The sequence below is a fragment of the Tamandua tetradactyla genome, chromosome 9 (genome assembly GCF_023851605.1).
Source record: "Tamandua tetradactyla isolate mTamTet1 chromosome 9, mTamTet1.pri, whole genome shotgun sequence".
Taxonomy (NCBI): domain Eukaryota; kingdom Metazoa; phylum Chordata; class Mammalia; order Pilosa; family Myrmecophagidae; genus Tamandua; species Tamandua tetradactyla.
Window position 1 is genome coordinate 100,534,274 of NC_135335.1, and position 26,748 is coordinate 100,561,021.

At 38.3% G+C, this 26,748-nt stretch overlaps 2 long non-coding RNA genes across 5 annotated transcripts in view; both read left to right on the top strand.

Annotated features, from left to right (window-relative positions):
* LOC143646232 (uncharacterized) overlaps positions 1-26,748 on the top strand; it is a 119,302-nt gene that overhangs the window by 9,372 nt on the left and 83,182 nt on the right. For all 4 annotated transcript variants that reach the window (XR_013157402.1, XR_013157403.1, XR_013157404.1 and 1 more), the window contains exon 2: positions 15,407-15,518. This is a non-coding gene — a long non-coding RNA (uncharacterized LOC143646232). The remainder of the gene's footprint in view (positions 1-15,406; positions 15,519-26,748) is intronic.
* Positions 23,202-25,039, top strand: LOC143646235 (uncharacterized). The gene is made up of 2 exons (XR_013157407.1): positions 23,202-23,304; positions 23,570-25,039. It is a non-coding gene; the product is annotated as an uncharacterized LOC143646235 (long non-coding RNA).

The following is a 26,748-nucleotide window of genomic DNA, read 5'->3' on the forward strand; positions in this document are numbered from 1 at the left end:
CTTTGAAATTACTGTGTCATCTTTAAAATGTGAATGAAATGATATGTACTATGCAAAGGATAAACTAAAGAACAGTAGAAACATGACATGGGTTTTGTTGATTTTTCTTTGGCTCCAAGTGTAACCCAAAATAGGATAAAAATAAATAGTAAGCTGTGCAGGCTTATTAAAAGTAGCCTGTCTTTGTGTGCCACTGTCCTCTATCTTTTGTGCCATCTATGTGAAGGCAGTCAAGTGCATCAGTAGGAGACCCTCTGCAACTGAAGTAAATGGTTATCCGTTACATTTGTCACAAACTTTTCATTTAGCAGCTAGGAAATCTCACTAGCATTGATGTAAACCATGTCTGCACAACAGCAACTGAACGAAGACTTATGTACTATTTAATGGGCACACGGCTATGCTTGTATGTGACAGATGCCAATACACAAAAGTGGAGGATCACTGCTGTTCTCTTTGGTAACAGAACTATTTATTGTGAATATACCATAAGTTAGAGCTCTCATCATGTAGATGTGAAACAAAAAATTATTATAGGAAAAATCTGAGTTGCAAAAATTGCTTTGTTTCTAAAAATTGTAGTCACTTATTTTTATAAATGCTCTCCATGCAACATATTGTTTTGATAATGTCTAGACTCCTAGATTAAATGTCCCAGACCACATACAGTTCAAGATGTAAGCAATGATTTGACTTAATTTACAAAGGAGAAAAAATCTACTTTTGTCTTTTGCTAATTAAGCCCCACTGGTCCCTAACTTTTAGAATATAGTTAAGAGGAAGAGAAGAAAAGTAACAAATGTTGCTTGAGCCATCAAGGTTCAGAATCTTATAGACTTATAGAGTTCAGTTCATACCTTTTAAAGAAGTATTACATCACAGATAACTCTATTTCATATCAGCAGAATGAACAATTTTGTTTTGTTTTGTCACAGAGGGACACTTTAATAAGTCAAATATTTATTTATGGTAACAAAAGTAAATTGTAATAATATTGAGAAATGCGCAGCTCTTATTCAAAATTAAGCAATTTGATATTGCATTGTCTCTCAGCCTCAATAGTCTAATGAAAACTAAAGTCATTAGATGTTTAATCATCATGACTGGTGAGGGAAGAAGTAAGTCTCTATTGTCTTGCTCAACCTTCACAGGAAAAGACTACAATTACTGAGTATGTGGAGGAAAATAAGTCATGGTTATGAGTAGTATTATTCAAAGAGCATGTCACAATAGAAAGCAATGACAAAATATGAAATCATCAGGATACCAAAGTTCATTTTATTGAAAATGATTATAGACCTATCACAATCCCAAAACTTGATAAATTACTCTCAAAACATTTTAATAATTGAGTAACACCAAGAAACATGTTTCATAGACTATGGCAAAGCCTATTTTCATAGAGGAAATCCTCTAGTGAGTATTTTTTAATCTTATTAAAAGACAAAGTTTCTTGTCTTAAATCTAGAATAATATAGTTGGTCACTTTCAGGTATGTTTATATTTTGCAAAGTTGGAGTAAGTAGTTAAATAGTAAGGCAAATTTAGCATGTCTGAGACTCTTCAAATCTTACCTTTTCTTTAGTGGTTCTATTTGAGTTACTAAAATTTCCAGCTATTTGTGTGTAGAATGCACCACAGATGGACAATTAACAAAACTTTGTATCATTGTCTGAAATTCTAAAACAGAAATTGACACAGCATTGTCATGGAATAGAAAGGAAGGAAATGCTTTTTTATATCATGTTTTGTCCAGAAGCTAAATTTTACAAAAGAGTAGAGCATCCTTGTATTGAAAAAGGAAGCAGGGCAAACAAACATGGCGTCTTTAAATGTGCAAGTTGATACTGTGTGATTATCTAATCTCTACAGCATCATGGATATAAGCCTTGAGAAAGGAACTGAAGTCTGTTCATGGATGAACAAGATCCTGCTTTTGTAAGGGGCAGTTCTGGCTGGGGTGCTTTTTTTAGTAAATTAACAGATGTTTTTGATAAATCTGTAACTCAAGAGAATTCATTGTGTTCCTTGTGTTTGACAAGTACAAAATTAAGCAAGTTAAATCAGTCTTAAGGGAAAAAATGCTGTGTAGGCAGTCTATCAAAGGACTGAAAACTGGGGTAGTTCCTAGAGGGGGAAATTGCTTACAGTACCTAAATATACTTTTGCTCACTAAAGGTCTCTATTGGAAGATCAATAGGTGTCAGTTTTCATAGGAAGCTATGACTTTTCAATCCTATGCCTCATAGAATAAGATAGTTTGCTTAACACTTAATGCATTAATTTGCCTCAGATACAGTGCATCAACTAACTGGTAGAAAACAGTAGCTATTTTAGAAAGAGGTGCTGTGTGATAGGTACCTGGCATACTATGGGCTCACAAAAGGCCAGTCTCCTGTTTCTAGGTGAATGCAGGATAGTGCTGATTATTAGCATGAATTCTGGAGACAAATTCAGTTCAAATCCACAGTCCACCTTTTATTGGCTGGGATGATTTGGGGGCAGGTTACTTAACTTCTTCATACCTCGGTTTCCTATTGTGTAAAATTGTTTGGATTAAATTAATTCATACGCATAAAGTTGCGCAGCACTTTGAATGGTGTCTAGCACATAGAAAACACTGAAAGTAATTGTTTTACACCCATGATTGTTGAAGATTACTTGGATACTAACAGAAAGGTGATAGATCACTCTTCTATCAGTTAAGAGCTACATTGTGCCATAAATATAAAATACTATTGAGGCCTAATGTCTGAATTCTAGGAAAGAGGAAGGAAATAGAAGGCCTTGAGATAGAGGACTTGGTTTAGAGGAGCGGGTAGGGCATTCTAAGTGACTGGAAAGGCAGAACTGAGCATGGCCTTGGAAGAAACCAGTTTGGCTGGAGCAGCAGGGTCCCATTGTTAAAGCTGAGAGAGAACACACTATCCAGATAAGATGAGGCTGGTTGATCGGGACTGTGAATTCCATGGGTGAAGAAATAAGGCTCTGACAAGAGCCCATTGTTGTTTCATCAGGGAATATTATATTCCAGAAACGGTGAAAGGTACATGGAACACAGAGTAGAATGTAGAGCAGAGTATGGAAGCAAATATTTCAGTTAAGAAGTATTGAGGCCCATTTTAGAATGAGTAGGTGAGATTCTAGACCAGGGTGGTAAGTGTGAATAGTTTCTAAGGAAAAAAGAAGAGGTTTTTAAGTGATTATAAAAGAGAAGTCAGGCAAAGATGTCTCCAGAATCTCAAGTATGTCTCTACTGCCTAATATTTTATCTAAATGATATAAAGTGATTGGTGGTAGAATGTACTCTTGCAGAACACAAACAGAGATTAATTGCTGGTCTTGCTCTTTGTATCCAAAGGTTTCAAATCTTTTATGAAACAAAGCATGAGAAAAGAGGAGTCAAGACCTCTGAGTATTGCAAGCTAATTTCCTGAACATTGGAACTTTTCTCAAAACAGCTGATAGTAATTAGAATCACCTGAAGAATTAATGGCTTATGAGGGCTGATACAAGGTATGGCAAGAGCCATGAGAGATGGTTGGGGGTCAGGATAAAGAGCATTGAGAACTCTAGAGTTGTCAGGGTTGAACAGTAGCTTCGAAGCCATTTCATATTATCTCTTTCCTTGCTATGGACTTTGTGGTCTTAATGATTGGATTGAGTTTCACATTATATAATATTCCATGGTAATTAATTCAATTTTTAAGTATTTAGTGTTTTTTTTGTTGTTGTTAATACTGTCAGAAATGAAATATACCAGAAATGGGTTAGCTTGTATAAAGGGAATTTATTAAGTTGCAAGTTTACAGTTCTAAGGCCATAAAAATGTCCAAACTCAGTCATCCAGAGAAAGATACCTTGACTCAAGAAAGGGCTGATAATGCACAGTGTTTCTCTGTCAACTGAGAAGGCACATGGCTGCATCTGCTAGTTTTCTCTCCCAGCTTCTTGTTCCAAACAGCTTCCCCAGGGGTGTTTTCTTTCTCTGTCTTCAAATGTCTCTTCTCTGAAACATTTGGCACTGAAACATTTTCCAAAATGGTTCCCTCTGAAAGGACTCCAGTAAGCGACCCACCTTGAATGGTTGGAGACACATCTCCATGGAAATGACCTAATCAAAAGTTCCCACCCACAATTGGGTGGGTCACATCTCCATGGAAACAACTTAATCAAAAAGATCCCACCCAAAATATTGAATCAGGATTAAAGAACATGGCTTTTTGGGGAAATAAAACAGTTTCAATCCAGTACAGAAGGTATTTTCCTCAGTTCTGGAAAGAGCATGGTAGCATATAAAGGGCCTGGACTCAGGGACCTCAGTTGTCTTCCTGTTCAGTAGCTTAACTATTCTGGGCTCCAATTTTCTTAAAGAAGTGGGAGTGAGCTATTTTATCAAAGTGAGTAGTTGCCAATTGATCTGCTTCTTCTCCTTAAGCCCCAAAGCAAATTCTTAGGTAGAGTTCATGAGCATTCATATCAAGCTCATGAACCCTGAGCTCCTTGTTCTCATCTCTTGCTGAATAGACACACAGGAGGGGAAAATGCAGAGCATTATCAGGAACTTGTGTTCCTTGGCTGAAGAGTACTCTGAATGGATTCTTGTTATTAATCTTGCAAATAAATTTTTCCAGCTGGATGCTGGCTAAAAAGTGTATTAACCCCTTATGTTCTTGCTCTAATTCTCATAGCGTTAAAGGAATTGTGGTAGGTCAGTTGTCCATGATGAGCCCTAAATAGCTTTTTTTTCTTAATGTAGCTGTTATTTTCAGTTTACCTCTACCTTCCCCCATTTCCATTCTCTGCCTGGTAGCACTAAACCCCACTAATGGCTTTACCCAAGCTCACTTGTCAATGGGAAGCATGAGCTGGAGATAAAGAGATAGGAATTGAGGGGTGGGTGTTCACTCCTGTACTCCTATCCGCCATGCAAGGCCGGCAATACATCATCACTGTCCTATCTTAATGATATATCAATTCTACAGTCCTATATCATAATTTGGTCCACAGGAACGATGATTATCTCTCCCTCCCACAACATATCACTTGGTCCATTATATTGATGATATGTTAATTGGACCTAGTGAGCAAGAAGTAGCAACTACTTTAGATTTATTGGTAAGGTGTATCGGAAGGTGGGAGATAAATCTGATAAAAGCTCAAGGTCTTTCCAGCTGAGTGAAATTTCTAGGTATCTGGCGGTGTGCGCATGTTAAAATATCCCTTCTAAAGTGAAGGATTAGCTGATGCATCTGGTCTTTCCTACAACCAAAAAAGAGGCACAATGCCTAGTTGGTCTCTTTGGTTTGGGAGTTAACGTATTCCTCATATGGAAATGCTACTGTAGCCCATTTACTGAGTGACCTGAAAAACTGGTAGTTTTGAGTAGGGAACAAAACAAGAGAAGGCTATGCAACAGGTCCAGGCTGTTGTGCCAGCTCTTCTGCCACTTGGGCAATATAATCCAGCAGATCCAGTGGCAGATAGAGATGCTGCCTGGAGGCTTTGGCAGGCTCCAATAGGAAAATCACAATGCAGGCCCTTAGGATTTTGCAGTAAAGCCTCATCATTCTCTGTAGATAACTACTCTCCTTTTGAGAAACAGTTTTTGGCCTTATACTGGACCTTAGTGGAGACTGAATCCTTAACCATGGGCCATCACATTACCATAAGACCTGAGCACCTATCATGAACTGGGTGTTTTCTGACCCACCAAGCCATAGATTTGGGTGTGCATGGCAACATTCCATCATAAAATGGAAATGTTATATATGAGATAGGGCTCGAGCACGTCCTGAAGGCACAAATCAGTTACATGAGAAAGTGGCCCAAATGCCCATGGCCCCCACTCCTGCCACATTACCTTCTCTTTCAAATCCCAGAGCTCTGGCCTCTTGGGGAGCTCCTTACAATCAGTTTACTGGGGAAAAGAAAACTTGGTCCTGGCTTAACAGATGGTTCTGCACAATATACAGGTACCACTGGAGAGTGGACAGCTATCCCTTCTGGGACATCCATGAAGGACAGTGGTGAGGGAAAATCCTCCCAGTGGTGGAATTTTAAGCCATGGACATAGCTGTTCATTTGTTTAGAAGGAGAAATGGCTGAAGGTGTGTTTACGTACTGATTCGGGCTGCCCACTAATGGTTTGTCTGGTTCATCAGGGACTTGGAAAGAACATGATTAGAAAATTGGTGACAGAGATGTGGGGCGTAGGTATGTGGATAGACATTTCTGAGTGGGCAAAAACATGAGGATGTGTCCCTTGTGAATGATCATCAGAGGGTGACTTCAGTAGTGGAAAAATTTAATAATCAAGTGGATAAGGTGACCCCTTCTGTGGTATTCTAGCTTGCTAGCTGCTGGAATGAGATATACCAGAAACAGAATGGCTTTTAAAAAGGGGATTTTAATATGTTTCTAGTTTACAGTTCTAAGGCCTAGAAAATATTCAAATTAAAACAAATCTATAGAAATGCCCAATCTAAGGTATCCAGGGAAAACACCTAGGTTCATGAAGGCCAGTGACATCCAGAATTTCTCTCTCAGCTGGAAGGGCACATGGCAAAGTCTGCTAGCTTTCTTTCCTGGCTTCTTAATTCCCCAGGAGGCATCGTCCTTCTTCATCTGCCAAAGTCTCTGACTGGTGGACTTTCTGCTTCGTTGTTCTGTGGCATTCTGTCATCCTTCTCTGCTCTTTTAGAACTGCCAATGGTTTCTGCTGGTGAACTCTGATTCTCTCGGCCTCATGGCTCTGTTGGCTCTGCTGTGACTTTCTCGTTATTCTCAAAAAGCATTCTCTCCACAAACTGTCTCTTCTTTTATAGGATCCCAGTAAACTAATCAAGACCCACCTGGAATGGGTGGAGACATGTCTCCACCTAATTAAGTTTAATACCCACACTTGATTGAGTCACATCTCAGTGGAGATAACTAATCAAGTTTCCAACCTATGGTACTGAATGGGGATTAAAAGAAGCTGTTGCTCTCACAAGATTGTTTAGGACTAAAACATTGTATTTTTAGGGTACATAAATCCTTTCAAACCGGCACATGTGAATACCATTGGGCCTCTTTCCCCAGCCATGCCTGTCATTGTCCAATGGGCTCATGAACAAGATGACCCTGGCGTTTAGGATGGAGGTTATACATGGGCTTCCACTTGCCAATACTGATCTGACTACAGCCACTGCTGAATGTCTCATGTGTCAGCAGCTGAGACCAACACTCTGTTCCAGATATGGCATAATTCCTTGAGGTGATCAATCTGTTTCCTAGTGGCAGATTGATTACATTGAACAACTTCCATCATGGGAGGGGCAACATTTTACACTAACTGGAATAGACACATACTCTGGATATGGGTTTGCCTTCTCTGCATACAACACTTCTGCCAAAACTACTATCCTTAGATTTACAGAATGCCTTATCCAGCATCATGGTATTCCACCCAACATTGCTTCTGATCAAGGAACCCACTTCATGGCAAATGAAGTGGAAGAATGGGCAAACACTCATGGAATTCACTGGTCTTACCATGTTCTCCATCATGCTGAAACAGCTGGATTGATAGAATGGCCTTTTGAAAATTAAATTATGAAACCAACTGGGTAGTAATACCTTGCAGGGCTGGGGCAGTGTTCTCCAGGACACTGTGTATGTTCTAAATCAGTGCCCACCTTATCTTGCTGTTTCTTCCATAGCTAAGATTCATGGTCTAGAATTCAAGGGGTGGAAATGGAAGTTGCAACATTTTCTGTTACTCCTAGTGATCCTCTAGAAACATTTTTGCTTCCTGTCCCCATAACTATAAGCTCTGCTGAGCAGTAGGTATTAGTTCCAAAAGGAGGAGTTCTTCCACTAGGAGACACAACAATGATTCTTTTGAATTGGTAGTTAAGATCACTACTGGGCCACTGTAGGCTCCTCATGCCTATAAATCAATAGGCAAAGAAGGGAATTACTGTACTGCCTGAGTGACTGATCCCAATTATCAAGGAGAAATAGGACTGCCACTAAAGAATGGAGGTAAAGAGTTTTCCTGATATGCAGATGATCTCAGTACTACTATGCCCTATGATTAAAGTTGATGGAAAACTGCATTCCAGGCAGGACTACCAATGGCCCAGAAACTTCAGAAATAAGAGTTTGGGTCACCCTATCAGGTAAAGAATCATTGCCAGCTGAGGTGCTTGCTAAGGGTAAAGGGAATATGGAATGGGTAGTGGAAGAAGGTAGTGGTAAATATGAGCTATGACCATGTGGCCAGTTACAGCGATGAGGACTGTAATGGTAATGAATATTTATTCCCTTTTTTATGTGCATGTTTATATATATATACATTAAGCAAATATCTTTGTTTTCTTCCCCATCTTATCCCCTTATTATATAAGTTGTATTAACTTTATGTCATAGTATTTAAGTTTTAGGATGTCAAATTTAAGAGTGAATATTACCCATGGACTTGCACCCTATTCTAGGGAGAGTTAGTGTTTTTCTGGACACAGAACAGTTGAATATTGTTAGGCAAAAATATAACTCATTGTTTTTATTTAGGGATTAAGTATGGTTTAAGAATATGTTTATAGCAGCCAAGCTGACAAGGGGTGGACTGTGATGGTTAAATTCATGTGTCAGTTTGGCCAGGTGAGGTGTCCAGTTGTTTGGTCAAGCAAACACTGGCCTGATTGTTACTGTGAAAATATTTCATGGACTTTGTGCCAGTTTGAAATTGTTGTGTACCCTAGTAAAGCCATATTCTTTAATCCTCATTCGGTATTGCTGGATGGGATCTTTTTTATTGTTTCCATGGAGATGTGACCCACCCAATTGGTCATATACCTGGGTGGTATCTTTTGCTTAGGCTGTTTCCATGGAGATATGTCTCTACCCATTCAAGGTGGGGTTGCTTACTAGAGTCCTTTAAAAGGGAACCATTTTGGAAAAACTTTAGAGCCCGCACAGCCAGAGATCTTTGGAGATGCAGAAGGAAAAACACTCCTGGGGAATCCTTATGAGGAGCCAGAAGACAAAGCTAGCAGATGTTGCCATGTGCCTTCTCAGCTGACAAAGGTGTTCTAGATAGCATCAGTCTTTCTTGAATGGAAGGTAACCTCCTGTTGATGACTTAATTTGGACATTTTCATGGTCTTAGAACTGTAAACTTGCAACTTAATAAATTCCCTTTTTAAAAAGCCATTCAATTTCTGGTATATTGCATTCTAGCAGCTTTAACAAACTGAAATAGACTTAAACCATCAATTACTTGATTGCATCTATGGCTGAATGTGTCTACCATCAATGGAGGACATTACCTTTAACAATGAGAGAAGTCTTATCCAATCAGTTGATGACTTTAAAAGAAGTAATGACCTCAGCACTCAGAAGAGAGAATTTCTATCTCTAATTCAAACAACCAGCTTCTTCTCAGCAATTCATTAAAAGCCTTCACCAGAGGGAGAGCCATGGTGGCTCAGCAGGCAGACTTCTTGCCTGCCATGCCAGAGACCTGGGTTCAATTCCTGGTGCCTGCCTATGCAAAAAAAGAAAGAAAGAAAACCCTTCACCAGAGTTCCCAGCTTGTGGCCCACCTTAAGGAATTTGAACTCACCCATGCCCACAGTCATGTGAGAAAATTCTTATAAAAAATATCATAATAATTATAGATATTATTCTGTTGGTTATGTTTCTCTAGAGAACACTGGCTAATACAAGTCCCCTTCATTAAACTCTCTTCCATGCTTCAGCTAAATCACCCTCTATTTCCTATGAAAACTCATCCTTTGAGGAATACAGTAATGATGAACCCAAGCTGATATAATCAGATATTGCAGATGAATACATAACTTCATGAAGTGTGATTCTTTGTGGTAAATTGTCTTCTCGGTGTTTAGAATATTGCCTTATGTCTGAGCCTTCTTTTAGAAGGAAGTTTCTAAAATAGTATATAAATCATGAACTAACTTCATTTTTGAAGAGAAAATCATGAAGCTGAATTAATTTCAACTCTAAGGGTATGCAATTATGGACTTGAATAAGTGTATAAAACATTCCTAAACAGGTTAAATACAGCTACACACTGCTACAGGTGAATAAATTAAGGAATTTGTTATGGGGATAAGACCTTACACAATTGTGGGTACTGTTGGAGGGGCCTATGCAAGGCTCTCATTCATACATCTAGTGTTGGGCCTGAAGTTGTTATAACCCAGCCAGATGGAGGTGGGAAGATGAGCAAAGATGAACTGAAACTCTTGAGGACGAACCATAACCTGTGTGGAAAAACTGGAATCCACATCTGCCTTTCACCATGTCCAACTGTGATGTGGTGTATGACTTGCCAGAGAAACTGGCACCTTTCACCAAAGAACTGTACATCCTTTGGCCCAGAGTTTGGAGGAGCCAATAGAAATCTGGAAGGAGCTGGCAGAACTATGAGCTTAAGTACTGCTTCATGTCCACAAGGTGAACCAGCTTAGCAACACAATGTGTACAGCTGCCTGGTACCCTATGCTGACCTTTAGAGTATTAAAAAAATAAGGCTAAATAAATAAATAAGGCTGCTGCTTCACTTCTGCTTTCTAAATCTTCCACAGATTTCTCTTGTGGCCAGTGCTAACTCAGAAGTATACAGGGATGGGGATTCTGGAAATGTGGTTACAGCTTAGCTAATTTGCTATAGTCCAAAGCCACCGCAGTCTACCCCTCATCTACTTAGCCATCTATAAACCCCTCTTTATCCATCTTCTCTTCTAAATGGAGGCAGCAGTAAAATCATGCTGCAACTATCCCTTACTACAACATTCTGCAATACTCTCCCCAAAGGAAGACACATAAATGCCTTTACTCATCTTTAAGGAATGGTTCATTCCTCTTCTGAGTCCTACTCCCCTTTGATATCCTATAACTTAAGGCTGAGAAGTAAAACTAATTACTATTAACACATCTTGTGTTAGATAGTAGAGGAATGGAACAAAAAAAAGACAAAATTTAATGTGTACATAAATACATCATATCAAAATAAGGTAGAAACACTAAAAACTATTACAGTCCTTGTTTCTGTAACTTTTGGTCTTAGTTCTTCCACTACCTACTCCATATTTTCTTTGCCCTCAACTAGTATTTAATATTGTCATAGATCCTTGTTTATTGGATGACCCAATCCTTTTAGGTTCCTGAATGGTCTAAGCTATTAGGAACCTGTCTGATTGGGTTGTTGGTAATTTTCTGTTGATATTAATGCCAGGATAGGAAATACGAAAACTGCTATAAGGAATTGCCTACATTCCAGACAAATTTCTCCATCTCCTCCTTTTGTAGTGCTGACCACATTTCCACTTGATAATTAGGATGACTCATCCAAGTCTATACAAAAACCCCTTCTTTGCCTACTGATTCATTGCATGGAGATGAACTACCTCTAGATCAGCAAAGCCTAACATTATAGAATCAGGAAGTAAACTTTTGCCAAATAGATCGCTAGGGTTAATAGTAAGTGGATCCACTCCCATTTCCAGCCCTTGATTCCTCAAATCCTGGGTATGGGAGAAGCAGCATATTCTATGACTTAGAATAGTTATTACATCTTTGAGAGTATTATCCCAACCCTGCAAGGTGTTACCATGCAGCTGCTGCCATAACTGAGTTTTCACAAGGTCATTCCACCATTCTTTCTAGCCACCTCCTAGATGGGGAACATGATAAGACCAATGAATTTCAAATCTATAAGCCCATTGCTATACTTCATATTTTTATAAAATGAGATCCTTGGCCAGAAGCAATGCCATATGTACCATGAAAGTGAGTAAGACATTTCATAAGTCCACTGATTATAGTTTTGACAGAAGCATTATAGGTAGGGAAGGTAAATCCCTATTTAGAGTAGATATCTATTCCATTGGAAACAGAGTACTGCCATTTCTTTGATGGAAGTCCACTGTAATCAACCTGCCACCAAGTGGCTGGCTGACACCTCACTTTTCCTGATTCAGATATCAGGGTTTCAGTGTTGATCTCTAATGTTGGGAATTTGGACACCCAGCAGTAACTGTAACCAGATCAGCCTTGGTAAGAGGAAATCCGTGTTATAAGTCCATGCATAAACTTCAAACCTATAATGGTTCAAAGCTCTTTTGATAAGGACAGGGATGGCTGGGAAGAGACTGAGAGATATTCATAGAACAGTTCAACTAGTCCACATAACTATTAAAATCCTCTTCTTCTGAGGTTGCTTTTTGGTGATCATCAACATGAAAAAGAAATATCTTCACATTCTGTGCCCAATTGGTGAAGTCTGGCCACAATTTTTTTCTCAGACCTCTTTGTCACCAATTTCCAATCATGTTTCTTTCAAATCCCTGCTTATCCATGCAAACCCTTAGCAGCTTCCTGTAGTAAGTGTAGATCCATACTGATAGCCATCTTTTCTTCCAGACAAAATGAACAACCAGGTACACTGCTCAGATCTTCCCCGTAGGGGGAATCTTCCTTAAATACTGTCCTCCAAGCCATCCTGACATAGGGCTGTAGTGTTGCATCTGCTGATTTTGGAAAATATCAGTAAATCATGCAGAATTACCTAAATTTTTTCTTTCTCAGCAGCTAAGTATAGAGAATCCTCATGAGACTTGAGGCGAAGGTTAAGAGGGAAGATGCTTTATAGTAGCTATGAGCATATGTGTCACTTGCTCATACAACTTGTGACTCTAGACCCACTGATGATTGAGGAGTCATATCTTGAGCTTGGGGAAGGAAAAGTCTGGGGAATGTCTTTCAACTTTAGGCCTGAGTCCCTACAGTTACATTTCCAGCTGCTTGCCTCCCTGAAGGGCCAGGTTAAAAATGCAGGAGTCATTGTCTTTCCCCATCCCTCACCCACCCCCTGTTATGCAGACCATCCGTGCCTTGGTCGCTGAGAGCAGTCTACTGGAGCAGCTAGTGGAAGAACCTCCCAGCTGCTCCTTATCAGAGTAAGTGTACTTGGGGCAAAGTGTTCCAGTTGTCTTTCTCCATAACTGCACAAATCCCAACATGCTCTGTAGCCTCCTCCTAGTACCAAGGGAGATTGTAGGCCACAATCCAGTGAAATCTCTGTCTTGGTTAGTTCCTTTTAGACATAGTGACCTTGTCACTTTGCCCTTCCCAGAGTACCTCATGTTGAATCATGTTCTGCAGTTTTGGCTGCTACAGTTCACGTCTACAAATAATGTCCCACCTTTTTATCAGTCTGACTTGTAGGAGGCCCTGGGGGCTGGGCAGCAGTTGGAGGTGTTGGCAAAATGGACAGAGAATCCCACTGAATGGAGAATAGGCGCTGTGCTCCTTCAGAGTCTAAGAAGCGCAGACTGAGTTTGGTAGGACTCATTGTTAAAGGATTGTCTGTGTCTGGAGGAGATAGAAACAAGGGAGAGCTGAAATTTCTACTATTTTCCTAGTTGAACCATTTGTCTATCTGAATATGTCAAAATGCAAAGTCCTGCTTTTGCAAGGTATGGGATTGGAGAGTGAGGCCAGTGAGGTGGATCTGCATGTGAGAGGGCGTCACAGTTGGATTACTGATAGGGCCTGCTTAGTACAGTCCATAGGCTTGTGAGAGAGGAATATCATATATTTCTTAGATTCTCGGGTCTTCCCATTCAATCTCCATTCTCCCTGGTTCTGATAAATTGGTCTCCATCTGCATTCCCCAATTTTCCATGAAAAATCTTTCAAAGGGGATAGTAATCTTAACAGAGGAAACAGAATGATGGCTGTCTCTGGGTAGTAGGATTATCAGTGATTTTTATTTTCATTTTTTATTCTTTTTAAGCTTTTTTACATCTTCCAAATTGTTGACGATATGTCATATTGTTTTTGTAACTACTTCAGCAAGATCTAACTTCAGCCAGGGCAAGGATTCAGCTATAGTCAGCTTCTTGATATCAAATACTGGAGGCCTATTCATCTTTAGGAAAAATGGGTAATGGTACTTCATATTCATTGCCCTCTAAGTTCTGATTTCTCCGCAGAATCCTTGGTGTATGGCAAACCCACTTTGTTCTGTTATAGCATGGATGCTTCCATATTATATTCTAGTTCCTGTCATCCTTTATATTTTAAAGGCAAGGCAAATTCCACAGCAGACCCTGCTAACCCTAAATAATTCAACGCAAGGAAAATCATGGCTTACTCCTTAAGTCCATTCACACTAAATTGAACATTTTAACCACTAACCCCACCCCTAGCAGAAAGGATAAAACTTCTTGAGACATAATGAAAGAGGGTAGGAAAAAATCCAGTGGAATGAAGTTGTCACAGCAATGATTTTTCAAGGAGAGAACTAGCTTAAGGGTATATTATTTCTATTTTTAAAGCTTATGGAAAAATTCTGGCTGATATGTGTTATGGTAAAACAAAATGCAGGCATGGAAAAATGACTGACTTTAAAAATAGTAAAGTACTTGAGAACTCAGCTTGGAGTCATTAGAAGTAGTATAGCTGGGGTCACTTTATAGACTGCTGTTTTCAATTTGCTTAATTACTCTAGTGCTGGACTGGAGGAGGCATTCAGGCACATCATCAGACTAACTTTTCAATAACCCATAGGCACCCAAAGGATTCTGGGACTTTGAGTCTGAAAAGTGAGAGGTACCCTATCCACCCACACAGAGGAAAACCCAGAACTTCTGACAATGTTCTTGCAACATGGAGCGGAAAGCTTTTTGAGTTCTGCTAATGAACAAGAAACCCCCACTCCCACCTTGAGGACATTGTTACATGTACTGATATTTCTCCTGTTCACCCTAATGTAGAGCCAGAGGTCTACACTGCTTAACCTTGAAATAGAAAAACCAAAATTGGAGCCCCCATCTTCAATCACGTGGAATGTCAGCAGTGTTCAATTTCCTTCCAGGTGAAGAAGCTATGGTTCTGTGGTCGAGTGCCAAGCATTTTTTTTTTTTTTGTAAACTCAGAACACCTCCTGAAGTCTAGGTTCTGATATTGTTGTGGACAGGATGCAAGCTTCCTGCAGAATTTCTAGACTTACTTATAGAAATAAGATGTACACATTTAAAATTTCAATTTCATAGAATGAAAAATTAGGAGGAAGCCTAAGATTAAAAGCAAAGTGGTTGATAGAGTTTCTGGAAACAGAAGAGATCAGAGTAATCAGAGATGCATCATAGAATTGGGACTTAATATATCAAACATTCATTTAACACTTTCTATGAATTACTCCGTCAGAGGACTCAAAGGTGAATTAAACCCAGTTGTCTTGGGTTTCAAAGTTTGAACACAGCCAGCTTATAGCGAGTGATGAATGTCATAATAACAGACAGATAAATGACTCTCTGACCCTCCCAGCCACAGAATTTTAAATCTGGAAGGATCCTCAAAAATATCCTAATTCATCCTCCTCTTTTTACAGATAAAAAAACTAAGAGGTTGTCACTTCTCCAACTTTTGCTGTTACATTGGGACTGAGCTGTTATTTGGACCAGTGGAATCTTACATCTCCTGGCCTAGACCTTGAAGGACAGGTGAGTCCAGTAGAGAGAACAGTAAGGGCCCAGGGGGAGCAGATATTCAGTCAGAAAGCACCGAGTCTGATTGATGGGCATCCCTGTGACTGGTTGTTAAATGTTCTGAACATCACTCCTAGGCAGAGGCACATGTCATTTCCTATTCAGCTAAAGCAGTGAAGAGACTTTTTAATAAAGTACTAGGAGACAGTTAATCTATTAGTATTGAAACAATACTGGATATAGCACAACTTTCTATAAAAAAAAAAATCACGAATGGAGAATATATGCAAGAAAAGTGACTTAAATGCGGCAGTCCAGAGGAGGTCAATAAAAAGCTGAATCCAGCTTTTAATTTATAAAGTTCAATTTTATTTACCTTGTTAGGTAAAGTATCATGGATGGAAAATTTAAAAGAAGGGCAAAGAATATTTTTATTTCTATTGTAATCAAGTTCTTACTCCACAGGGAAGGAGGACATTTTGAATGGTAAGGGGCAGTCAGGAGACTTCGAGTGCTCTCAAGAAATAGAAATGCTCTATTTCTTTTATACTGATAACATCACAAGTGTTCATGATATACCTATTCATTATACTATGTATCTGTTTTATTCACTTTTCTATATGTTGTATTTAACAAGGAAAATTAAAGACAAATCAGATTTTAGTTTGTTTTCTATTTTGAAGGCTGGGAAAGCAATGTGGATAGACCATCAGGCTCAGTGAGCAATTGCATGCATAGAGAAGAGAAGGAGCCTGGGAAACAAAGGCACTAAAAAGGCATTTAAGTTAGAATATGTAGGTTAACTATGAAAACCACTGTGTGAATAGTAATATTTGCCAGCCTCTCACTCCCAGACCAGTTAGTTTTTATGAAGACCATTATTGCTTCACACAAAGGCAAAGGCGAATATCCAGACGTGAATTTTTAAAACTGTGGAAATTATGGTCAGGCTTCCTAGAAAATCACACTATAAGGATTTTTATTGTAAATGAGCTGAGAAAGGTAAAAAAAAAAAAAAAAAAAACCAAATCATTGATTTTTGTTTCATAGTTTTTTTTTTTAACTAGAGAAATTGTTATTTTACAGAAAGATCACACAGAAAATAGAGTTCCAGGATACCCAACTCCACTTCTAACATTTCACATTAGTGTGGCATCTATTTCCGATTGATGTGAGAACGGTATTATAACTGTACTATTAACTATAGTCCCTTGTTCATTATAGGGGTCGCTTTGTGGTACAGGCCTATGATTCTTTGATTTTATTCTAGCAACATCTATACACCCTAAAGTTCCCCTTTTAACCGCATGCAGGTGTACACGTCACAATGTTGGGTTGCTATCACTACAATCCATTTCCAAGTTTCCATCACCCCAAACAGAAGTTCTGCACCAATTATGAATTAACTCCGCATTTCCTATGCCCATTCTGGGCCCTGATAATCTATATTCTAGCTTCTGACTGTGAATTTGCTGATTAAAATTACTTCCTCTCAGTGAGATCATACAATATTTGTCCTTTTCTATCTGGCTTATTTCACTCAACATGATTTCTTCAAGGATTATCCATGTTGTTAAAAATATCAAAACGTCATTCCCTTCATAGCTGATTAATATTCCCTTGTAAGTCTACACCAGATTTTGTTTTTTCTATTCTGGACACTTGGGTTGCTTTCATCTTTTGGCAATTGTGAATAATGCTGCTCTGAACACTGGTGTGCAAATACCTATTCAAGTCTCTGCTTTCAATACTTTTGGGTGTATACCTCGAAGTGGGGTTGCCAAGTCATATGGTAATTCTATCCTTAAATTGCTGAGGAACTCCCATGCTGTCTTCCATGGTGGCTGTGCCATTTTGCAATCCCACGAGCAATGAATGCGTGTTCCTACTTCTCCACATTTTCTCCAGCATTTGCTATTTTTAATTTTACCCAAAGTTCCCATTTTGGTGAGTGTGATGGTATCTCATTGTGGTTTTGATTTGCATTTCCCTAATGCCTAATGACAATGAGCATCTTTCCTGGTGCTTCTAGGCCATTTGTATATCTTCTTTGGAATATTTCTATTTCAGACTTTTGCCATTATTTAATTGGGTTGTTTTTCTTTTTGTTGTCAAATTACAGGAGGTCTTTATATATTCTGCATATTAAACACTTATCAGGTATATGGTTTCCGTATATTTTCTCCCATTCTGTGGGATGTCTTCTTACTTTCATAATGAATGGAAATTTTTTATTTTGATGCAGTCCCATTGATTTTTTTTTCTTTAGTTGCTCATGTTTTTGATGTAAAGTCTAAGAAACCATTGTCTAACACAAGGTCCTGAAGAAGCTTCCCTATGTTTTTGTCTAGAAGTTAATGTTTGTTGTTCTTATATTTAGGTATTTGATCCATTTTGAGTTAATTTTTGTGTTTGATGTGAGATAGGGGTTTAGCATCATTTTTTTATAGATGAGTATACAATTTCCCTGGCACCATTTGTTAAAGAGACTATTCTTTCCTCATCGAGTGGACCTGGTACCCTTCTCAAAAATCAACTGGACATAGATGTGAGAGTTTAATTCTCAACTCTTAATTCAACTCCATTGATCTATAAGTTTGTTCTTATGCCAGCACATGCATCTGTATGTGTGTCCTTGTGTTTTTCCGTTTACTGTAACTTTGTAATAAGTTTTAACATCAGGAAGTGTGAGTTTTTCAATTTTGTTCTTCCTATTCAAGGTGGTTTTGGTTATTTGGGGCCCCTTTCCCTTCCATATAAATTTGATTCGTTTTTCCATTTCTACAAAGAAGTATGATAGAATTTTAATTGAGATCGTGTTGAATTTGTAAATTGCTCTGGATAGAATTGATGTCTTAACAATATTTGGTCTTCCATTATATGAAAATGAAATATCCTTCCATTTATATGTTGATTTCTTTTAGCAATGTTTTATAGCTTTCTATTCATAAGACCTTTACATCCTTGGTTAAATTTATTCCTAGATGTTTGATTCTTTTAGTACCTTTTGAAAATGGATATTTTTTCTTAATTTCCTCTTCACATTGTTTATTACTAGTATATAGAAACATGAGTGATTTTTAAGTGTTGCTATTATAACCTGCCATGTTGATGAATTAATTTATTAGTTCTAGCAGCTTTGCTGTAAATTTTGGGGGACTTTCTGTATATATCATATCATCTGCAAATAGGGAAAGTTTTACCTCTTCCTTTCCAATCTGAATGTATTTGATTTCTTTTTGTTACCTAACTGCTCTAGCTAGAACTTCTAGAACAATGTTCAATAACAGTGGTGACAGTGAACATCCTCATCTTTTTCCTGATTTTAGAGGGACAGCTTTCAGTTTTCACCATTGAGTGTGATGTTAGCTGTGGATTTTTCATTTATCCTGTTTATCGTGTTGAGGAGGTTTCCTTCTATTCCTATTTTTCAAAGTGTTTTTATCAAGAAGCGGTGCTGGATTGGTCAAATGTCTTTTCTGTATCAGCTGAGTTGCAACTGTTTTTTCCCCCTCTATCCTAGTAATGTGTGTTACAGTATTGATTTTCTAATGTTATGCTCTCCTTGCGTGCCTGGAATAAATCCCACTTGATCATGGTGTATTAGTCTTTTAATGTGCTGTTGAATTTGGTTTGGTAGTTGTGTTAGTTTGGAGCTATTATGTACCCCAGAAAAGACTATGTTCAATTGAGCTGTGATCCATCCCATTCAAGGTGGGTCTTAATCCTTTTTCTGAAGTCCTTTATTAGAAAAATGGACAGAAAAAGCTCAGAGAACTGAGAGATGTCTCAGAGAAGCTGAGAGAGCCACTGAAGCCAGAAGCTGAAAGCAACAAAACCCTCATGAAAAGGACCAGCAGAGGGCGGGCCGCGGTGGCTCAGCGGGCAAAGTGCTTGCCTGCTATGCCGGAGGACCTCGGTTCGATTCCCGGCCCCAGCCCATGTAACAAATACGGAGAAACAGAATACAATAAAAACAAGAAAATGTTTAAAGATGTTTCCCTTTCTAAAAAAAAAAAAAAAAAAAAAAAAAAAAAAGGACCAGCAGATGCCGGCCACATGCATTCCCATGTGACAGAGGTGTTCCAGATGCCAATTGCCTTTCTTCAGAGAAGGTTTCCTCCTGTTAACATCTTAATTTCGACATTTTTTGCAGCCTTAGAATTGTAACTTCTAAGCTTATAAATCTCCATTGTTAAAAGCCAGTTCATTTCTGGTATATTGCATTCCAGCAGTTTTAGCAAACCAAAAGAGCAGTATTTTGTTGAGGATTTTTGCATCTATAGTCATAAGGGATATGGTCTGTAATTTTCCTTTCTTGTGGTATCTTTATCTGACTTTGGTATCAGTATCTTTATCTGATGCTGGCCTCAGGGAATGAGTTGGGAAGTGTTCTCACTTTTAAATTTTTTTGGAAAAATTTGAGAAGGATTCGTTTGAATTCTTCTTGGATTGTTTAGTAAAATTCACCAGTGAAGTCATATGGTCCTGGGCTTTTCTTTGTTGACTGATTCAATCTATTTATTGGTCTGAGATCTTCTATTTCTTCTTGAGTCTGTGTAGTTATTTTGTGTGTTTCAAGAAATTGGTCCATTTTATCTTGGTTATTTAATTTGTTGCTATGCTGTTGTTCAGAGTATCCTGTTAAAATGCCTTTTTAAAAATTTTCACATATTTATTTATTTATTGCATGGGCAGGTACCAGGAATCAAACCTGGGTCTCCAGCATGGCAGGCAAAAATTCTGCCACTGAGCCACCAACACACTGACCTAAAATGCTTTTTATTTGTTGGGTCAGTAGTTATGTCCCTCTTTTCATGTGTCCTCTCTCTTTCTTTTCTTTGCCAGTCTTGCTAACTAAAGGTTTTCCATTTTATTGATCTTTTCAAAAAACTAACTTTTGTTTTCAATAACTTTATTATTTTTTTTTTAATTTCCATTTCATTTACCTCCATTCTAATATGCTTTTTCCTTCCTTCTGCTCCCTTTGGGCTTAATTTGCCTTTCTTTGTATAATCTCTCCAGTTGTGAGGTTAGGTCTCTGATTTGAGATTTGTCTTCTTTTTTGATAAAAGCATTTAGAACTATAAATTTCCCTTTCAGCACTGCCTTTGCTGCATCTCCAAGTATTTTCATGTTGTGTTTTTATCTTCATTTGCCTCAAGATGTTACCTAATTTCCCCTGTGATTTCTTCTTTGATTCAGAGGTTGTTTAAGAGTGCAATGTATAATTTCCACATATTTTTTAATTTTCCAGGTCTCCTCTGTTAATGATTTCTAGCTTCATTCCATTGAGTTCGGATAAGATAGATTATATATAATTTCGGTATGTTTGAATTAATGAGACTTTAGTCTTGTGCTTCTCACCTGCTGCTGCACTTGTTTTTAGTGAATTAAATCCTTCAAGCATTTTTCGTTTTGTTTTATTTTGGATAATCGGGCACTGCTAGGAGTAGCAAGAGCAGGGCTATTAATCTACTTTGCTTTTTTTTTTTTTGACCTTTAGTTTTACCACTAAGAGACCATGGAATTATTAAGAACCGGAATTATTAAGAATAAGAACTGGAACAGGAACTAATAACTTGCAATATGAAACAATCTAACCCAGCTGTTGATGGCAGACTTATTTCTGAAAGCTAATCTGAGAGCTTGTTTCAAAAGTGGGGAAAATGTTGGGTTCCTAGAATAGCAATCATAGCTCCCAGCTAGAATATCTCTGTAGACCTGGAACCAGGGCCATCATTAATGTAAGGAAATTATTTATAGTTAATCTCTTTTGTCCGTTCTCAGCTTCTCTTCCTTTCCTTCTATTATCCATCTTCCCACATTTCTATCATTTCCTACTCTCTAGGTTCCCAGGATCATCTTACTTGCTTTTGGGTTTTCAGGACTCCCTATTACAATATGCTGACTGGTCTGTATTTCTGAAAAAGCATCTCATATATTTGGTAGTTTCTTGAATTTTCTCTCTACTAATAAAATCCCTGACTGCTTCTCTCATCCCCAAAGGGTCCCATACTGGATACCCAAGATGATAATCTGACAATCTAATCAGGGCCACATTATGACTTTACTTTTAATTTCATGGGCCCCTTCCTCCATAAAAATATTTAAAAATTAGATTATAACTGTGCTGAGATAAAGACAAACATAATCCTGACTGTATTCGTTATTGTCTATTCATTATTATTGTATGTATTTTAATTGAATTAAAATGAAAACCTTTTCATGGCATCTAAAAGTATTGTATGTCCTGGGATATGTGCCTATTGTGTCTAAAGTATAAGTCATCCCTGCATTAGTGATGCCTAAAGATTGACTTAACTATATTTACTTATCAGATTGCGTTTGGCTATCTCTTAGGATGCTTTTAGTTGCAAGCAACAGAATACAGCTCTGGTTGGCTTAAACAATAAAGAGAATCTATTGGCTCATGTAATTGGTAAATTCAGAGGCAGATCTTGGAACCTGGATCAGGTGCCTGCTCTTGTGAAATTTCCATACTACAGATAAATTCATAGAAACAGACCATATAGTAGACTTGCTTTTTGTCTTTTCAAGAGCCATACCTCCCCTTCCCCCTCACTTGCTGTCAGAGCTCACCTCCATGAAGAACTGAAAATGAAAATGACAGATACCTGCTTTCTCAACCTTCCTCAGAGCTTTGGATACATAAGCAAACACTGGCCATTGAGATTTCAGTGAAAGTATGCTGGTGGCTGCCTGGAAAGTTTTTCTCTCCCTTAGATGTGCAAGAAGTTCCCACTCCTTCCATCGTACTTTAGGATATGACAGGAACTTCTTCAGCTCTCTTGCTGCAGAGGTTATGGATGACAAGGGCAGAAAGACCCACTATGGGGTCCTGTTGACATTCCTGAGCCAACTAACCAGCCTTGAAACTGGAACATTTTTATATAAGTGAGATAATAAATTCTAAATTAAGCAACTTTTTAGTAGAATATTATACTACTTGCAGCTTCTTATAAATAACTAGAAAACAAGCAAATGTACTCAGAATTTTCAAATATTGACATGTACTCAAAGTTGTATAATTATAGAAGAACTCTTTAAAGTGGTGTTTGAGCCTGACAGAGCCAGCCAGGTAAAGATCTCTGAGGCAGAGTGCTTTAGGCAGTGCAAACAGTACCTCTAAAAATCTGAAACTGGGAATTATCAAGGTGAGTTTAAGAACAGAAAGAAGGCAAATGTGACTGTAGTGCAATAAAGGAAAGGGAGTACAATGTGAAGTCAGAAGTAGAAGAGGTCATTTTTCTTTTTAACAGAAGCTTTTGGAAGACAGGTAGCCTTGACACAGTGAGAGGATTTTGGCACTGGGAAATTGATTGGAGGGGGAAGTTTTAACAATGGTGTGCTAGTTTGAAAGGATTATGTACCCTAGAAAAGCCATGTTTTAATCTTGATACATCTCATGGAGGCAGCCATTTCTTTTAATTCCTATTCAGTACCGTAGGTTGAAAACTTGGTTAGATTATCTCCACGGAGATGTTGCGGGTATTAACTTTTGATTAGAGGAAGAGGTGACTCCACCCACTTCAGGTGGGTCTTGACTAGTTTAATGGAATCATGTAAAAGAGGAAATATTTTGGGAAAAGCTTCAGAGCCACGAGAGCCATGAGGGCCCACGCAGCCAGAGACCTTTGAAGATGAAGAAGGAAATGCCCTGGGAAAGCTACATGAAATGAAAGTCTGGAGAGAAAGCGAACAGATGTCACCATGTTTACCGTGTGCCTTTCCAGTTGAGAGAGACACCATGGACTTCATCGGCCTTTCTTTAGTGAAGGTAACCTCCTGGTGCTGCCTTAATTTGGACAATTTTTATAGCCTTGTTTTAGTGTAGACATTTTCACAGCCTTAGAACTGTAAACTAGCAACTTAATAAATTCCCCCTTTTAAAAGCGATTATGTTTCTGGTATATTGCATTCTGGCAGCTAGCAACCTAGAACAAGTGGTAAATAGCAATATGTCATTATATAAACAGCTTCTTAGTCTGTTTATTAAATGCAGTGGCAATATCTGCCCATCTCTTTTTTTTTTTTTTTTTTAGGTACATGGTCTGGGAATCAAATCCGGGTCTCCCTCATGAAAGATGAGCATTCTACCACTGCACCCACCATGCACCCTGCCCATCTGTTTTGCATTCACCATGCTCTAGCTCCTAAGCACTTAATTTGAAGACAGCCATACTCACAATCCACATGGTTACCCGAGATGCAGCTGAATTTTACAAAAGGGCCCATTTCTAGGACAATGGACTATAGCTGACTGGAACAGAGAAGTGTATTTGATCTAAACTGAGTTAAAGGCATTTTGGGGGGGATCTTTTGGAACTGGAGCCAGTGAATCAAAATGGTCTCTTGCAGGTGGCTAAAGCTATAAGATGTAAAACTAGAGGGATAAACGTTACTTCATCCTGAGCAGCAGGATTAAGGGGTAAACCTTCTTGATGGCATTGAAATCCTTGGTTTTGGTAGGTTCCTAAAGCCTAGCCCCATGTTTCTCTTTTTAGTTTGAATACTTTATTCTATATCATGTCTAGTTCCAGATCCTAATTTAAAAGGAAAAGTGGTTAAGTATTGGAACCAGGAGTGAGATGTTGAAAATAATGAACTTTAAAATAAAAAATTGTCTGAGTAAGGTTGAGGGGGAGGTGGGGACAGTAATGACCCAGAAATCTTGAGCTGGAAAGGCAATGCTTCTGTTATTTAAAGGCAAAGTAGTTAATTTACTATCTACTGTGCTTGAGGATTATGTGCCTATTAAGAGTGAAATTCAGTAGCCACCGTTTACCCTGCTATCTCTTTAGGAGAAATAATTTCCCTGTTCAAGCTGCCTTGCCTCCAAGTAGGGAACAGTATCTGCTTTAAGAAAATACCTTTTTGCGGGTAAGAGGTTGTGCTGGTTTGAAAGGATGTATGTCCCCTAGAAAAACCATGTTTTAATCGAAATCTCATTTTGTAAAGGCAGGATAATCCCTATTCAATACTGTATGTTTGAATCTGTAATTAGATCATCTCCCTGGAGATGTAACCCAATCAAGAGTGGTTATTAAGCTGGATTAGGGGAAATGTGTCTCCACCCATTTGGGTGGGTCTTGATTAGTTTCTGGAGTCATATAAAAGAGGGAACATTTTGGAGAATGAGTGAGATTCAGAGAGAGCAGAGCAGAACGACATAGCCATGAGAAGCAGAGTCCACCAGCCAGCGACCTTTGGAGATGAAGAAGGAAAATGTCTTCCAGGGAGCTTTATGAAACAGGAAGCCAAGAGAAGAAGCTAGCAGATGACACTGTGTTCGCCATGCGCCCTTCCAGATGAGAGAAGAACCCCGACTGTGTTCACTATGTGCCCGTCCACTTGAGAGAGAAACCCTGAACTTCATCGGCCTTCTTGAACCAAGGTGTCTTTCCCTGGATGCCTTAGATCGGGCATTTCTATAGACTTGCTTTAATTGGGACATTTTCTCAGCCTTAGAACTGCAAACTAGCAACTTATTAAATTCACCTTTTTAAAAGCCATTCTGTTTCTGGCATATTGCATTCTGGCAGCTAGCAAACTAGAACAGAGGTTAATTTAAGACTCCTTTGCTTAGATAATTATCTTGCTCAACTGAACCAGTAAAATTCTTCATAGCTTTCTAAGATCAGTGCACTAATGCCCAGGACCTGTGAACAGCATGACGTGTTACATACTTCACTTGAGTGGGAGCTATGTCATGCAAAATTTAATAATTTGACCAACCAATCTGAACAGATGTCCAATCAGTCAGAACAGATGGCAGCTGGCATGCTGCAGTTGTGTGTAGCAGCTATCTGTCATCCCTGGATAAAGCCCTCAGGAGAATCCAGATATCCCAGGACCTTCTACCAAGGAGAGACTATTGGACTTGTCCCCAAAACATAATGTAAATTTACTTCTTAAGAAACCATACATACAGTAGATACATCTATGAAACATTAGAATTAAATTGAATATCCCAGGATTGAAAATTATTTGCCAGTAATATTTTTTTACTACAATCCAGGTAATATGTGAATATATTTGTACTGATGCGGTCTCACAAAATAAATAGGCAATAGCTCTTCTACATATTCACCCCCATTTCAAAACACAGTGTTTGCAATAATAAAAACCATAATAAATCTATGAATAAATTTAAGGTATATGAAGCAAAGAAAATCTAAAACCTATGCAACTTTCCTAAGGTCATAAAAATACTTGAATAACTGAGAGATAGCATATGATTGGAAGGAATTCTTCAATATTGTAAGATGCCAATTCTCCCCAAATTGTTTTATAAACAGTAAAATGCCAAAGGTATTTTTTGTAAAATTTTAAATTGAAAGATAACATACAGAAAAATACATACAAGTGTGCAGCTCAATGAGTTTCTCAGTTTTTTTTTTTTAATAAAAATTTTTTTAGAGAAATTGTGGGTTCATGGAAAAATTCACAATTCATTGGTCACTTCCTCCACCTCTTCCCTGGATGCTGCAAAGTGCTCTTCTGATCTTCAGAGGCCCAGAACAGTTGCTTAAGACAGTTCCTGGCTGTTTACCAGCTGTCCTGGAGGACAGACTGAGTCCTGGAGCTCCCTACTCTGTCTTCTTTCCCCACAGGCTGCCCTCAGTTATTTTTTTAACTGGCCTAACTTCCAAAGTTTATATGGAATAAAAATGGAAAAAAATTTCCCATAACTTCAATAAGAAGAAATTTTTAAATTTTGGTACTGGCATTATAATATGGGAATCGGTAGAAAAGTATAGAGCCAAAAAAGCAAGATCAAGGGTGCGTTATGAGTAAATGGGATAAATGTTGTAGTACATGATGTATTTTTAATGGTGCTAGAATGATCAGGGTATATGAATCTAAACCTTTTCCCTCCTAAATAATTTGTCAAACAACTAAACATATGGATTTAAAAAATAAATGTAAACAAAGGAAACCAGAAAATGAATTGGAACAATACATATCTCAAACCTCAGGATCAATAAGCATGGCATCAAGAGTAGAAATCACAATGGAAAAGAACAATCGATTTGTGTATATATAGTTAATAACTCTGTATGGTAAATACAAAGTTAAAAGGCTAGTAACAAATTAAGAGAAAGTGTTTGCTATCTGTGCTGTCCGAGCTGGTGTCTCTGACAGGAAAGTAGTATGCTCTGCTGATTGCATGTGTGAATTCTGGAGTTGGATTGCCAGGGTTTGAGTATGAAATTTCACA